The 15,614-nt window shown below is 38.5% G+C and overlaps 1 protein-coding gene and 1 non-coding gene across 4 annotated transcripts in view; both read right to left on the reverse strand.

Annotated features, from left to right (window-relative positions):
- The window catches only part of MTUS1 (microtubule associated scaffold protein 1), a 145,773-nt gene extending 137,989 nt beyond the window's left edge, over window positions 1-7,784 (reverse strand). For 2 of the 3 annotated variants that reach the window (XM_032468629.1, XM_032468630.1), the window contains exons 1-2: window positions 7,606-7,748; window positions 4,407-4,558 (exon numbers count right to left, since the gene is read on the reverse strand). The gene's annotated coding sequence lies outside the window, so the exon portion shown is untranslated. Of the gene's footprint in view, window positions 1-4,406; window positions 4,559-7,605 lie in introns of all 3 variants that reach the window. The other variant, XM_032468627.1, reaches the window with a different exon arrangement.
- A 2,817-nt stretch (window positions 7,785-10,601) lies between these two features.
- On the reverse strand, window positions 10,602-10,674 carry TRNAG-ACC. The gene has a single exon. It is a non-coding gene; the product is annotated as a tRNA-Gly (tRNA).
- Window positions 10,675-15,614: the final 4,940 nt, after the last annotated feature.

A 15,614-nucleotide genomic window follows, 5' to 3' on the forward strand; every position in this document is an offset into this window, starting at 1 on the left:
TCCTCCAGTGTAACAGAACCCTTCTATCTGCTTTCCCAAACCATTATTCCTTCCATTCAGCATATTGGTTTGTCTATCATTAAATATTCATTTGCTACAGAGCTTTTTTGGAAGGCAAACAAAGCAGTCACTTTACTGCTTTGTATTGATTCCTGCCTGAGTTGTCCTTGGAAAAAGCTTTCAAATAGGTTCAATCGCTTTGAAAGGTATTTAGGTTGACTCTGTGATTGGTAAATATATTTTGTTCTTAACCTCGAAAATGGAATCTGAGAACTTAGAGCTTTATTTTTTCATCTACTCTATTCTCTCATTATTAATGAAGATCTTAAATGATACTGAACTGTGACTAAACTCTATCTATTACAGTGTTATAGTAGAAGACAGCACCATTTGCATGCTTTTACCAGACATGATTTTAATTGTTTTAAAAGGAAGCTGTGCAACTAGTGAAGAATTTAGCCTTCCGGGAGGCCTGAAGCTAAGGGCTTCAGGTGTATTTTTGCCTTCTTTGGGGAAGAACCAAATAGTTTCATTTAACTGAGAAGACCCTTTACCAAGATTTACTTACAGCTGTTTTAAACCTGAGCCTGTGATTTATAGAAGCTTTCCAAGAGGCCTCAGTGCCTTTTTACAGGACAGTTATTGCAGATTTATCTACGTTCTGATCAGACTCTTCTTTGGCTTGAGTGTGTAAGGTCTTATCTTCCACAAAGTAGATTTAAATAAAATAGTCTTATTTTATGTTCATTACATATTCGATGTGGTAAACATTTAAGAGGGGCCAATTATTATGGAAAAAAAATACATGGATACATGTAATAGTCATTTTCTTTTTTCCCTAGCTTTGTTGAGATATAATTGATACATAACATTGTATGAGTTTAATGTGTGCCATTTCCTTTTTATTACAGCGAATCCAAAGATATTTATTAAATAGACATTATGTTCTCCATGCGCTTTACCATGTGCAGATACTCTAAAAGATCCACTGTACAAAGTAAAAAACAATGTACAAAATGTAGTTCCTGTCCTAAAAGAGTTAACAGGTTATCATTATTTGAAATTCATATAAAACATTTTCTCCCATTTCTTTATTACTTTAATTTGCTGTTTTGTTATTTAGACTTATTTAGAGTGGCTGGTTTATATGGGTTACACACAATGAATACGAATTCAATGACTCTCTCCTCCCCTCACTCCCACTTGCATGCAGACTTTATAAGGTCAGCATCCTTGTCTGCTCTGCTCATTGTTTTAGCCCTGGTATTTGCACAATTAGTAGCAGATGCTGAATCAATATTGGTTGAGTTAATAAGTGATTTGGGGCAATTTGCTTAGCCTCTCCAGGCCTCAGCCAGTGTTGCAACTTTATGCTTCCCAACTTTTTCAATAGAAATAGTACCAACTTCAGAAGAGAAAATAAGTTAGCCCCTAGAAGTCTAGGGTCGACTTTCTCTGGAGTTTCTTTGAAATTTCAAAACCAGGCAGGACCCTGAGGGGCCCTCCTGGGTACAAAATCCCTTCCACGTCCCCTTTTTCTTGTTTGTAGAAAAAGGCTCTAGACTCCTAGGCCTTCTCTGAGTTCCAAAGAGCAGACTGAAGCAGTTACTAATTAGGGAAGTGAGGGAATGCAGAAACAAAAGAAAAGCAGCTAAGCAAGAAAAGTAATGATAACTTCAACAATAATCAGCAGCGATAAAACAGAGTCCTAGTTCCTCCTCAAGGAATAGACAGAACAATCTGATGCATATCTTTGAGTTGTTCTGCAGAGACTAAGATCCCCTCCCAGGTAGAGGATGGTGACTACATACTGACCCCAGACTGGTTAGAACAAGAAGGTTGATGATTAAGGTTCCCAAAACATCACCCTGTTACCTCACCACCAACCAATCAGAAGAAAGTCCATGAGCTGCAACCCTTACCCCTAACATTGCCTTTTAGAAACCCTCCCCTGAAAGCCACTGGGGAGTTTGGGTCCTTTTTTTTCCCCCTAAGGCTTTTTCGTTTGTTTATTTTTTGTTTTTTATGTTGTATTAGTTTGTGGTGTACAGTATAGTGATTCAGTTATACATATTCTTTTTCATCATAGGTTACTATAAGCCATTGAGTATAGTTCTCTGTGCTATACAGTAGGACCTTGTTGTTTATCTATTCTGTACATAGTAGTTTGTATCAGCCAATGGAGTTTGGGTCTTTTGACCATGAGCTGCCTATTCTCCTTGCTTGGTGCCCTGCAAGTAAGTGCTGTACTTCCCTTCACCACAACCCAGTGTCAGTAGATTAGCTTTGCTGTGTGGCAGGTGAGCAGACCCAAGTTCAGTTCAGTAACAGTTTCACATGTCATCGTAGAAACTTGTTTCCAGTTTCATCTTAAAACTAGTTTAAATTTTGTATTCCATACCATTATATATCGGCACTTATTTAAAACTAAAGTAATTTTATCTCAACTCTTCTAATGAAAATGAAGGCACTGCGCCCATTACCCACTAGACCATACAAACCTCAAAACTTCTGAGAAACACAAGTATTCATTAAGGGATCTATAAGGCTCCTGTCTTGCTCAAAGTGTTATCATTCTTTAATTATAACAAGTCAAACAACTAATATTTACTGAGCTCCTTTCCTGTTCAAGTCACAGAGGGAGAATACAAGAAACAATCAGATAAACTGCTTTTAAGGAGACTGAGCTGTCACTATAAATCACACGCATGTAAAGAGATAGTATTATGAGGTAGTATAGAGTGAGTGTAAAGTGAGTGGAGAATCTTGTCAGTGCAGAAGAGTTCAAAAGAACGATTAAGCCCTCTAAGCCTCAATTTCCTCATTTGTAACACAGGATAATAATGCTCACACCTTTTATCTCAGAGGGCAGTTGTAAAAATAAGATAAAATATGCCCATTTACGAATAAGAAATAGCATCATTAAGAGATCAGGGGCATCTCAGTGGCTTGGTAGAAACTTGATATATGGGTTGCAAATAGGTTGAAAAGCTAGCATAGGAAATGGCCTTCATGAGGTCGTGGAAGGGGAAATACACCACAAAGATACAGGAAACTAAAAATAACATAATCTTTATTGAGCTGAAAGCTCAATTAAGGGAGATGTCTCTGAAAAAGCAGAATATTGCAGGCCTTGAATTCTAAGCTAGGGAATTTAGAATCATTCCTGTAAACTTCATTTTAAAAAGATAAGCCCCTTGGTATAATTTGGTTCATATTTTGAGATAGCTGGAAACATTTTGGCATAGACCAAAGGGCTACTTCAAATGTTTCAACTCCTTTAAAGAATATTAAAAGAAGAATTGAAGAAAGCAGATAATTGCTTGCAGAGATCAAATGCCAGGATTGCAATATTCCTAAAAGAATAAAGAAGGAGAGTATGGTTGTATTTTTTTAGTCAAAAGTGAACTGGCATTATGCCAAGTGTGGAAGAACAGAATAAAAGTAAATTCAAAAAGGAGTTTCAATATAACTCTTGATGGGAGGCTAAAAGCAAGTGGCCTCCAGGATAATTTGGAATAAATTCCAGCATTATTGAATGAATAACACATGGTTCAAATCTTAATCTGAAAACCCAATCAGTTATATGTGATGAAACCTTGACATCTGTAGAAGGCTGAGCTTTTGGGGCATGATGTAAGGGAAACAGTACCTGGTGATGATGATAATTCTATTTGATCATTTAAACAGGATATTTGAAAATCAAGTAAAAAGAAAAGACATTGTTAGTATACAGCATTAGAGTTTGTTTAATGGAAGCATGTGAATGCAAAACACATCCCTATTTTAAGAAGTTTCTATAGAGCATACCTTCTTTTGCAAAATTTAGAAAAGGCCACAAAACTTAATATTGGAGTCATATACATTTGAGTGCAGTCCCACACTTCGTATAGAAAAAAATGACAAAAGAATATACCTATTTGCTGGTGTATATATATATAAGATAACTCTGGAAGCATACAAAACAAACTGTTAATCTTGCTCTGCCTCTAGGGCACAGGAGTAAAGGGGAGAAAATTTTTGTATGCCCTTTTACAGTCTCTACTTTTACACCAATGGTAGTGAACCTTACACAGTTACACATTTTTGCTTTTATCACATCCCATATCTCTAGGGTCATTACATATAGAGCTGCCTGATGATGATGATGATGATGATGACGATGATGATGATGATGATGATGTAATGCAGGTACTGGGGATTTAGTCCAGGACCTCATGCACTCTACCATGCAGCTACACCCATCCCTTTTTGTATGCCTTTTTGTATTTTAAAAATTTGATTCATGTTCATTATGTAGTCCAATAAGCAGACAGACAAATCAAATGACTGCAAAGAAAGTGGTTATCTTTGATATAGTTTCTGAAGATTTGACGGTCAACGTATTAATAAATAAGTCAACTTACATCATACAGTCAGACAGGTAAGACAGTGCTCCTTCTCCAGTGTATTTTTCCCAAGCTTTAGCATGCATCAGAATACCTTCGCTCAACACGGAACTGACACGGTAGTATTACACTTGACCCATGGTGTTATGTGCAATGCATCCGCGGGACATCTGGGGGAGAATAATGAATAACTTAATATGCAATGAATATGCCTTCTGTTGAGTAATGCTCGCCTCTGATTGCTTTAAATCTGTGACTCAGAAACTGGAGGAGGAGGGAGTGGAATCATTCCCTCCCTTTTCTCCCACACGGCGCCCCTTACTAACCGCAAATTCTTGGCTCTGACTCTTATTAGGGGTTTTCTGTCAGACTTTATGGTTTTCCACACTCTAAAATACAAGTTGTAGAAATAAATGACACATGCTTCAGGCCCGCAGATGCCTTTAGATGTTTCCAAGATTCCCTGTGGGTCCGTTCTCCTCCTTCCTTCATAATGGAACACAGATTGGGCATTTGGACTTGAATTAGAGGCAACAATTGAATTTTCACTCTGTACGTTCACTTGCCCATTGTTGTATTGGTTCTGGGTGGGGTTTGATTACGGCATAGCCCACAGGATTGCAATAAACAAAGTCTCAGAAACTCTGTGAGAGGTCCCATCTACCAAAGTAAAATTTTCTATGATGTCTCTATGAATACTGACAGTATGTTGGTGTGTCATGTGCTTCATTCTGTGAAGCTACCCTGGACTGTATGGCAGGTAACTGGTAAAGGTAGGATTCAAGCAGCTCCTACCCTCAGGTTCAAGGATACACTCTGCCAGGTAGGCAGAAGGGAGAGGCTGAAGTCTCTGCATAGCAGCATAGATTAAGGTACAATAAAGAATATTTGTAAGCTCTTCCCCTTCTCAACTCTGACGGTACCAAATTTAAGGGGAGAGAAATATCTAGGGTCCAGAGAAAGACTGAGCATCACGTGATCTTTGTATACAGCTGGTGCCGATTCATGCTTCTATTTTGGAACAGTATTTTGAGACTGTAAATATTCCTCCACTGCTCACTTCCATTAATGATGTGAAAGACATAACGTTTTCTAACTGCTGTCAGTCTGAGGATGCCTGAATCCTCCTTCATCCTGCCTGAGTTTGGGCTTTGACACATGATTAAGAGATGCTTTCTCCCCTTTGTCTCTGTAGAGAGGAGAAAAGGGGATCCTTTCTGGCTTTTATCATCGGGAGGTTGGGTCAGATTCACAGGTCCAAATGCCAAGTGGCTGAAAGACATTCAGAAGTCAATTTGTTATAATGATTTCTAATGAGGAGAATTAGAAATGTGCTAAGAAAACTTTTCCATTTTTCCTGATTGTAAATAAAATATTCATGTATAACAGTTATCTACCTTTTTTTAAAAGTAGAATTTAGGGAACTGAAATTGTTAGGTCATTTTCCCCTAGGCGTTTTCTTTACACACTTCCTTCTATCCTCTAATACTCATTTTTTCCTTCTTCGCCTAGAGGCATAGGCGTTACACAGGCATTAAGTGTGTGAATTCAACAGCCAGAGTACTTGGGTTTGAGTCCAAGCTCATTGCCTATTAGCTGTGTGATCTTAGGCATTATTACTTAACCTCTCTGTGGCTATGTTTATTCATTCATCAAAAGAGAATGATTTTTATAAAACCTAGCTCATAGGGTTGTTGGGAGAGCTAATGAGCAAAGATGAAGCACCAAGAACAATGTCCAAGTCTCTTCCAGAAGTGGTGCTGGGAGAGTCAGGCAGCTGCATCTAAATTAGTGAAATTGGAACACTCCCTCACACCACACATAAAACTAAGCTCAAAATGGCTTAAAGACTGAAACATAAGACACCATAAACCTCCTAGAAGAGAACACAGTCAAAACATTCTCTGATACAAATTGTGGCAATGTTCTCCTAGGCCTAGCTTACTGAGGCAATAGGAATAAAAGTAAAAGAAAAAAACAAATGGAACCTAATTAAACTTACAAGCTTTTGCACAGCAAAGGAAACCATAAACAAAACAAAGAGACAACCTATGGAATGGAAGGAAATATTTGCAAATGATGGGACTGACAAGGGCTTCATTTCCAGAATATATAAACTGTTCATGCAACTCAATAACAATAACAAAAAACAAAACAAACAAACAAAAACCAACCCAATCCAAAAATAGGCAGAAGACTGAAACAAACATTTCTCCAATGAAGATACACAAATGGCCAATACGCACATGAAAACACGCTCAATATTGCTAATTATCAGATAAATGCAAATCAAAACTACAATGAGGTATCACCTCACACCAGTCAGAATGGCCATCATTAAAAAGTCCATAAATGATAAACACTGGAGAGGGTGTGGAAAAAGAGGAACCCTTCCACACCGTCGGTGGGAATGTAGTTTGGTGCAGCACTATGGAAAACAGTATGGAGATTCTTTAAAAAACTGAAAATAGACTTACCCTAGGATCCAGCAATCCCACTCCTGGGCATTTATCCAAAGGGAACTCTAATTCAAAAGGTACATGTACCCCAATGTTCATAGCGGCCCTATTTGCAATAGCTAAGACATGAAGGTAACCTAAATGTCCATTGACAGATGACTGGATAAAGAAGTTGTGGTATATACATATAGCAGACTCAGCCATAAAAAAAAAATTATAAAATAATGCCATTTGCAGCAACATGGATGGACCTGGAAATCATCATTCTAAGTGAGGTAAGCCAGAAAGAGAAAGAAAAATACCATATGATTTCATTTATATGTGGAATCCAAAAAAAGAAAAAAAAAGAATAAAAGGAAGAGAAGAGGACACAAATGAACTTATTTACAAAACAGAGACAGACTCACAGACATAGAAAACAAACTTATGGTTACCAGGGGGGAAAGGAGTGGGGAGGGATAAATTGGGAGTTTGGGATTTGTAGATACTAACTATTATATATAAAATAGATAAACAACAAGTTCTATAGGAATGGCCTATAATGAAAAATATGAAAAGGAATATATATATTTTATATATATATATAAATGAATCATTATGCTGTACACCAGAAATTAACACAACATTGTAAATCAACTATACTTCAATGAAAAAAAAAAAACTCCACCCCCCAAAACAAGAATAGTGTCTAGCTCTTGGTTAAATATCACCTTAAGTGTGAGCTGTATTCCTGTTCTGGTCAAGGGACATTCTTGTACCTTTTGCTCCATGGTTTGCTTCTTTGTGATGCTGCTTTTCTCCTAGTCTTAACTCTTGCCTTCACTCTGCATCAACTTGCTGACTTCATTTGTTTGTTTCTTGGTGTAGATTTTCTCCAACAGTGAAGAATCATAAGATTCCCCTGGTGGTAGAGAATGACTTTTGTTATTGGTATAGACTAATACAGACTGTCACTTGCTAAGTGATTCATTTATCACCCACTACTGTCATGCACTGGTCATAAGACAATCCAAAGGCACAGATTATAAGAACACTCATCTACTTTGTTATGTTTTGGAAATAATGTGTAACATTAAAACACAACTCCAAATCGTACAATCCAAGATTTGGGAGAGACCAAAGAGATCACTTAGTTAACTACCCAGATGATGCTTGTGTGCATTTGCAGTATTTTCTAAAAAAAATTCCAGCCTCAGTTAAACCCTGAGATGATAATCTTATCAACTCAAGGCAGCTTATATTATCTTTTAGGTAGCTCCAATTCTTGGGAGAGTCTTCCTAATTTAGTCAAAATTAACATATATGCAGTTTGCATCCATCACACATTTAATTTATTTATTTTGCTCTTGAAGTCTTGTGGAATAAATATAATACATCTTTCTACAAAAACATTTCCGGTATTTGCTGACTGTTAGCATGTTTCTCTGGGAGTTCTCTCTGGGTATCCCAGTTGAGCTAAATATTACTCATGTTGTCCACTGTGAACAGTCTTTTCTGAATGAACTTACGGTTTCTTAATATCCTTTTAATTTTGATCCCAAATTGAACCCAGTATTCCATATGTAGCTAGATAAGTCCAAAGTAGTTATTACCTATATTTACTATTCTGCATTCTAGATATTGTACTTCTACAAATGGACCCCAAGATCTTATTAAGCTTATTTTTGGTAGCTACATCATCTTTGTGAAAAATATTGTATTAATTCTGTCAAACTAACTGTCCCAATACAGATCTAACTAGCAGCAGCTCATTCTTTGGAGTTTCCATGGCATTTTGTGTAGACTGCAATTATAAGATAAAGTGCAAAGATATTCTAGTTATTTTATTAGGTCTTGAGTCTAATTGCTTCTAATTATTTTATTGTGCTCTTGCATTTGACTATGAACTCTGCATAGGTTAATTTTTCATCATTTTGTTGTAGTAACTCATAACTTATCTGTTACTCAAAACATGTTTGTCGAATAAATGTTGCATTCATCTTTTTATAGTGCTTTAAAAAGGCACCTGTAATTAACAATGATCATTGTACTATAAAGTCACATGAAAATTTTGATAGAAGAGGCCCACAGACATTAATAAACTCATTTCTTTTCCTAGACGCCTGCTTATACCAAACATGCAGGTGTATAACTTGAGTCTAATGAACATCAGGAAAAGGGATTATTAAACTCAATAGCTTAGCCAAGTGTCTGCCTTATGCATGCCTCCAACTGTCCAACCATTGGAAACACCGTGTAAGATAAGAACAGATTACTATGCAGAGTCAGCACCTACTATGGCAAAGTAATCAGCTCCAGAAGACTGAAGGCATGAGTAAACCTGTTCCAAGGAAATCTGATGCTGGAAACTTCCAGTGAATTCTGCTGCCTTGGCAGTTATATGACATCCAACGGTTTGGACCAAGAAAAGTTATTTAGAGAACAGCATGCCTTTCAGGAGATTGCAATGACTCTGACCTTAAACCAAACATAGGGGCCTGGAAGATTATGGTCTATTTCTGTTGTTTGTGTTTTTATATGTCTTTCATATCCTTTCTTAATTGGCCTTTGGTTAATACACATTCTTTGTTAACAGCTGCTCTACTGAACAGAGGGACAGCTCCCTCAAGACCTTAAATTCTACCGGATTTTTACAAACTTGATATACAATTTCCAGATTAGCATTGATAGCAACGTTTCCAAGTGATAACTGACAGAAAATGTTGGAGTAGGGTCTCCTGGCAGTGAGGCCCTAAGTGCACTGAGGACATGTGGAACACTGAAAAAGCAGGTGTCCGTGTCTCTGATGTGATGATTTACAGGGGGCATCCAGTCGCAGCTCCCTTCCTTTCTGTCCAGAAATTCCCATCAGAAGTTACCACCAAAATAAATAAAGCTGTTGCTTGACTACTGAAGGGCATTTCCATTGCCTGAGAAGGGACAGGCATTCTAGCCCTTCCTTGTTAGCGCCTCAGAGGCCCTGGTGAATCAACACCTGAGAAGATAAAACAGAGGACATACCTGAGGGACTAGGTGCCCCACAATCAGTTCCCTGTGACCCAGTCCATCCCCAGGCCCACACTCAGTCTCTCTCTGAAGACCCTGAGCAGCCCACAGCAGAGAATGCCAAGCAGCAGTAAGGCGTGAAGGCCTCGGGTCAATGTCTAGGGAGTTTACTGGGCTGGTGTCTTAGGGAGGAAGGACTAATGACAGGAGGGGAAAAAGCCTGGATTTCCCTAGGATTCGATCTGTGAAGAAAGTTGTCTGTGGTGGTGCCCTTTGCCTCTATTAACTGTGCAGGGTAAGCAAAGCCACGTTCTGAATTCACAGTACCATCCAGCCCAGGAAGTGGACCCACAGAGCTGCCTGTGAGCAGGTAGATGGGGGCAGTCACTCTGCAGAACGCACCCTGGGCAGGCAGGGAGCAGAGGCCTGACCTGCAGGCCATTCCACAGACAGGGGCCACAGTGTCTCACCAAGAAGACGGAACGCAGGTCACAGCTGCCCTGCGAAGGGCCTCGGGTCGGGTATGCCTACTCCTGCCAAACGTATAAGCACAGGAGAGTCTCCATATCCCGCCACTGCTGGATCTTTTTCCACCGACCACTTCACAAAACCCCCTCCTAAGGCGGAAGGAGGCTTCCTGTGTTTTCTGTTACTTTAGGAAGTTTGAACAAAATGTTTTCCAGGTAAAATATTTAAATTTTTATATCCTATGGGTTTTTTTTTGGGGGGGGGGTGATTAGGTTTTTATGTATTTATTTATTATCTTTAATGGAGGTACTGGGTATTGAACCCAGGACCTCGTGCATGGTAGGCACACACTCTACCACTGAGCTATACTCTCCCCACTAAACTGTTATATTTTAAAGCACTTTCTGGCCCCGAAAGTATTTTGAACTGTCTTGTCAACATCTTAGAATGGAAGGCTGTGTTTTGGCAGGCTTTATTTTTGGATATAAGGGGGAAAAAAGAGTAACTGAAGTTGGTCAAGTAGACTGCTTCACACTTTGCAAAATAAATAAATAAATAAATAAATAAATAAATAAATAAATAAATAAATAAATAATTTTTTTTTTTCTTTTTTGCTCTGGGCTTGTGTCCAGAATGGGAAAGTTTTAGTCTCTAAACAGACTTTTTTCAGGAAGTTTTGGATGACAGTGAAGGGTGATATAAAGAGAAGTGGTATGACACCCTAACTGCTGCCCTGATGCATATTTTCTTATGCAAAAACTGCAGTGACCAAAGGGCTCCAGGGATCAGTACTTTGTTAAATCATGAAACAAAGAGACAGCTGGCACTCACGCCCCTTTGGCAGGTAGTCTGGTCCAGGCTTGCTGATTGAAGGAATGAGTGTGGGGAGTGCACCAAACTGTTTAAGCATCCTGGCTCGGGACATCTGATCCTCAAGAGGCTCAGGAAGGATCTCAGGAGACCCCTGATAGCCACCTGTGTGCTGTGATCATCACTAAGGGGCTGCTTTCTTGCTTTGTTTCAGAAACTGGACGAGACTATAGGGTTGAACTTTTCACATACACTTTTACCATGTTGAGGTTCATCCTGGAAGCTTATCTTTGAACTAAAACTAAGATGTCAAAGGGGGAGGAGTATAGCTCAGTGGTAGAGCACATGGCTGGCAGGCACGAGGTCCTGGGTTCAATCCCCAGTACTTCCATCAAAAACAAAAAAGAAAGAAAGAAAGAAAGAAAAACTAAGATAGCAAACTGCTTAGCTTCTCTGAATGACAAGAGTATTGAGGAGCCACACCAAGGACCTTTAAACCTCGCGGTGAATTAGATTTGTTTACATAACTTGTTAAAAAGTAAGTGGCCCAGGCCAACAGCTTGATATTAAAAACAGCCTTGAAAGTAAAACACATGGTCCTTCCAAACTCCTAGTTCCTCGGAGTTACACACCCTACTACATGCTGACTCACATACAAACAATACGCAGATGTTCTTTGAACCTAGATTTCAAAAGATCTCTTTTTAGAAAAAGTTTTTAATCATATTCACCAAATTCCTTATATATTCTGAAAGTTTTCAGAATTTTTTCTCCTGGTGCTACTGGTCTCTGAGTCAACATGGAACTCCTGTTAATATTTCATTCTAATTTGTCATTATTTTGCATAATCATTGCCTAGATAAAAGTCTATCAGCTTTTGATTTTTCAGAAAGTTTTTTTTTTTTTTGAAGTATGTGATTTCCTGCCTCTTCAACATGAGTGAATACAGGAGGATATAATACTCTTACAAACCACAACTGTTAGAATAGGACAAAAGTTGCAACGGAATGATGATTTTCCACCAGTGAGCCAATTAGCATTCTTTCAGATTTAACTTTCTCCTAACTAGGGAAACATTAGTTATTTTTAATCTTTTTTTTTAAATTAGTGATTAAAAAGCTGATATTATCTCTAAAGGGCCTTCTTTGCAGAGTATGGGATTCCTAAGAATCTCAATTAGTTAGCTGGTCACCAGAAAAGGACAGAGAAGCCTTTGTAACTAGCTGACTTTTCTGAGGTTTCATTTTACATTTCAAGAGCTGTGTTCTAGCATCACTCAACTGAAAAGAGATACGGTAGGTGTAATTAAAGGAGAAGAGTGAAAGAGATGAAACAGCTGGCATATGGCAGCCACCTTTAAGAGCTGCAAAACTACCTGGTCTTCCAAAGAATTATGACCTGCATGGTCATTCCTAAGGGTATAATCATTCCTTCAGGAGAGAAGCCACAGAAGAAGCCAGAGTGAGCTAGTATCCAACAAAAGGGTATCTGTTTAGCACCCTGAAGGAAAAAAAAAATCAAATTACCCCTAAATCTAAACTGTTTAGTAAGGTCATCTTCCAATAAACTAAAAAGCCTAGTACTTCTAAGGTACGCTCCTGGCCCCATTCCAATTGCTATATGACCTTGGAGAAACCTCTTTTGAAGTTTTCTGTGTCTGTAAAACCTGGATAATAGTACTGTCTGTCCCAGATGGTTGGAATTGTGTGAATTAATTAGTTCAAGCTGGAAAGGTCTTTGATAATGCTAAGTGCTGAATATTGTTATTGTTAGAGGTGCAGGTGGAGGCAATGTTATACAGCACATCTATGATTAGAAAGGCCTAGAAACTGCGAATGGTGCCAACACCCCAGGAGTTAAGGATACAATACCCTGTATCATTTTCTGCATGAGACAAAGTTGGCTTGTTCCGACAGAATGCCTAATTCCCTCTGTTATTCCCTTCGTAAGGTTGCAGCTCTTCGTGAATTTGCCCACCATGGAGCATAGTTTTTACTGGGTGCACAGGCTTTTTAAGGCAGGGTGCTAAATAAAGTGCTGACATTCATTAGAACACAAGGTACAGTCTTGGGTTTAAAATGCTTGTTTATTCATCTGAGTCAAGGGAGTAAAGAAGTCCTTCCCCAGAAATACCTGTCCTCTGAAAAATGCAGAAAATGTCTTCATCTACAAAATGAAGAGGTCTAAACCATCTTTTAGAGATGAAAAGCTTTCTTCCCCCCCCCCAAACAAAAACATAACACATAGCAAATTGTTATATGGAACCCAAATACATAAAATAGATTAAAAAAACAGCTGTGTCAAGTGAAAAGACAGGGGAAAGCTCCCTGTTCCCCACAGTGACCCTGAGGCATGTCATCAGGCTCCCCAGAGCCCATTTAGAGAGCATGGGACCAGACTGTCTGGAAACCAGGTTTCATTCTCTAATTTTTTAGTATTTTCAAATCCAGTAATATTAAGAACCTGGACTACGGAGCTCTTAAACAAAGCGTATCCAGAGTCATAATTCATTTTATCCGTTATCTTGCCTGGAAAACCTTCTCTGACCGTCTGCCTGCTCACACCTTCAGCCCTCGGTGAACATCACGCAGCACTCCAATTCCCCATTATCACGTGCCCTTTTTACCCCTGCTTCTTCATCAGCACCACCACTGCCAACATCGAATATTCACGCAGCACTTAGTATGCACCAAGCACAGTATTATCTCATTTAATCCTCAAAACACCACAATAGAATAGCTATATTATTATTCATATTTTAGAGATGAGAACGCAGCACAGAGATGTAAAGTAATTTGTCGTCTAAAAAAATGCAAAAATAACATTTAAACTCCAGCTAGTCAGACTGCTGTCTTCTTGGGCAATAGCTAAACATTAAACCATCTTGTCTATCGTTTGGTACTGAGTAACTGCCTATATGTCGTCTTGTCTTTCTCCCCAACTAATTTTGTGCTGGCCAAACAATAGATTATGGGCTGTATGCTTGGATCTTGGCTTTCATGATTTGCATCCTCTCTGAAACTGTAGATCTTTGGAAGTTCTGTGAAGTTGGTACTTTCAGGAACAACCCCCCGCCTTTTCTTAACAATACCATTTGTCTCTTGGTAGAAACCTCTTCTGTAACGATGTCAGATATTAAACATTCTTGCATCTTCTTTATATTTTGCTTTTCCTCCACCCTTAATGGAGGTACTGGGGGTTGAACTCAGGACTACCACTGAGCTATTACCCTACCCCCACGTTTTCTTTATATTTTGTTTTATTTTTTAGAAAAAGGACTCATGAGTTTGTTGGGAATAATGCATAATCACTTAATATAAATTAAAAGTATATTTGCATTTTAAAAAGTGGTAAAGCCTGAAAAATAACTCTCTAATGGTAAAATTTAAGAGGGATTTGTTTCAACTGGGTCTTCCGGATGTTGTGACTTCAGGTAAACTAGTCCAATTTCCCTCTCTCACATCTAAACTCCTCCAATGACCTATCTATTCTCTCCAACTGCTTTTATTTCCTGCACAGCTATTCTCCCCACTAGCCCACTGAAGTGGGCTTAAGGACACAAAAATCATTATTACTAAATCCAAAGGTCTTTCATTAGAACTCTTTTTCTTCCATATTTTTATGGCATTAAAATTCTTTTTTCATTCTTTCTGCATTGAAAAACTATTTTATGAAGATTCATGTAATGCTATACTGTGTAGCTCCCCTCCCATTTCTCTGTAAAATCACTTTTCTCCTTTAAAAGCTTTTCTTCTTTTGATCTAATTGCATGAGGTCTTCATGCTACTACTTGAGCAAATAATACCCATATTTAAAATTGCCACTGGTGCCCCATTATCTCTACCTTCCCAAAGTGTGATCTATGGAACTATTCCCACAAGATTACATTATTTTAAAAGTTCAGAAACCATGGCAAACACTTTTCTCACCTGTACATTCTAGAGACTATAAAATTAAGTATTTTTGTTCATAACCTTCCAGATAGAATAACTACATGACATATTTCTGGCCAATAAGGCATAAATGAAGCCTATTGACCCTTCACCATTCTTCCTGCTTTCAACATGGACTCAGAGCAGGAGCTGCAGCAGACAATGTGTGATTTTGAAGGAAGGGCAAAGTGAGTTGCAGAGATATCAGCTTCCACACAGCAGAGGACTGAACCTAGGCCAACAAACTCCCGCCTCCTGAGTTCTTGTTGCATAAGATGAACAAATCCCTATTCATCTGGACTTCCATAATCAGGTGATTTACATCTTACAGCTGAACACACTCCTAACCAGATCTAAAAATGCAACACTGGCTCCCCCCAATCTGTGGGGAATATGTTCAAAGACCCTCAGTGGATGCCTGAAACTGCCGACAGTACCGAACCCTGTATTATACTGTGTTTTTTTCCTATACATACATACATACCTACGACAAAGTTTAATTTATAAATCAGGCACAATAAGAGATTAACAATAACTTAAAGTAAAATAACAACACAGTGTAATAAAAGTTA

The sequence above is a fragment of the Camelus ferus genome, chromosome 26, assembly GCF_009834535.1.
Source record: "Camelus ferus isolate YT-003-E chromosome 26, BCGSAC_Cfer_1.0, whole genome shotgun sequence".
Classification (NCBI taxonomy): domain Eukaryota; kingdom Metazoa; phylum Chordata; class Mammalia; order Artiodactyla; family Camelidae; genus Camelus; species Camelus ferus.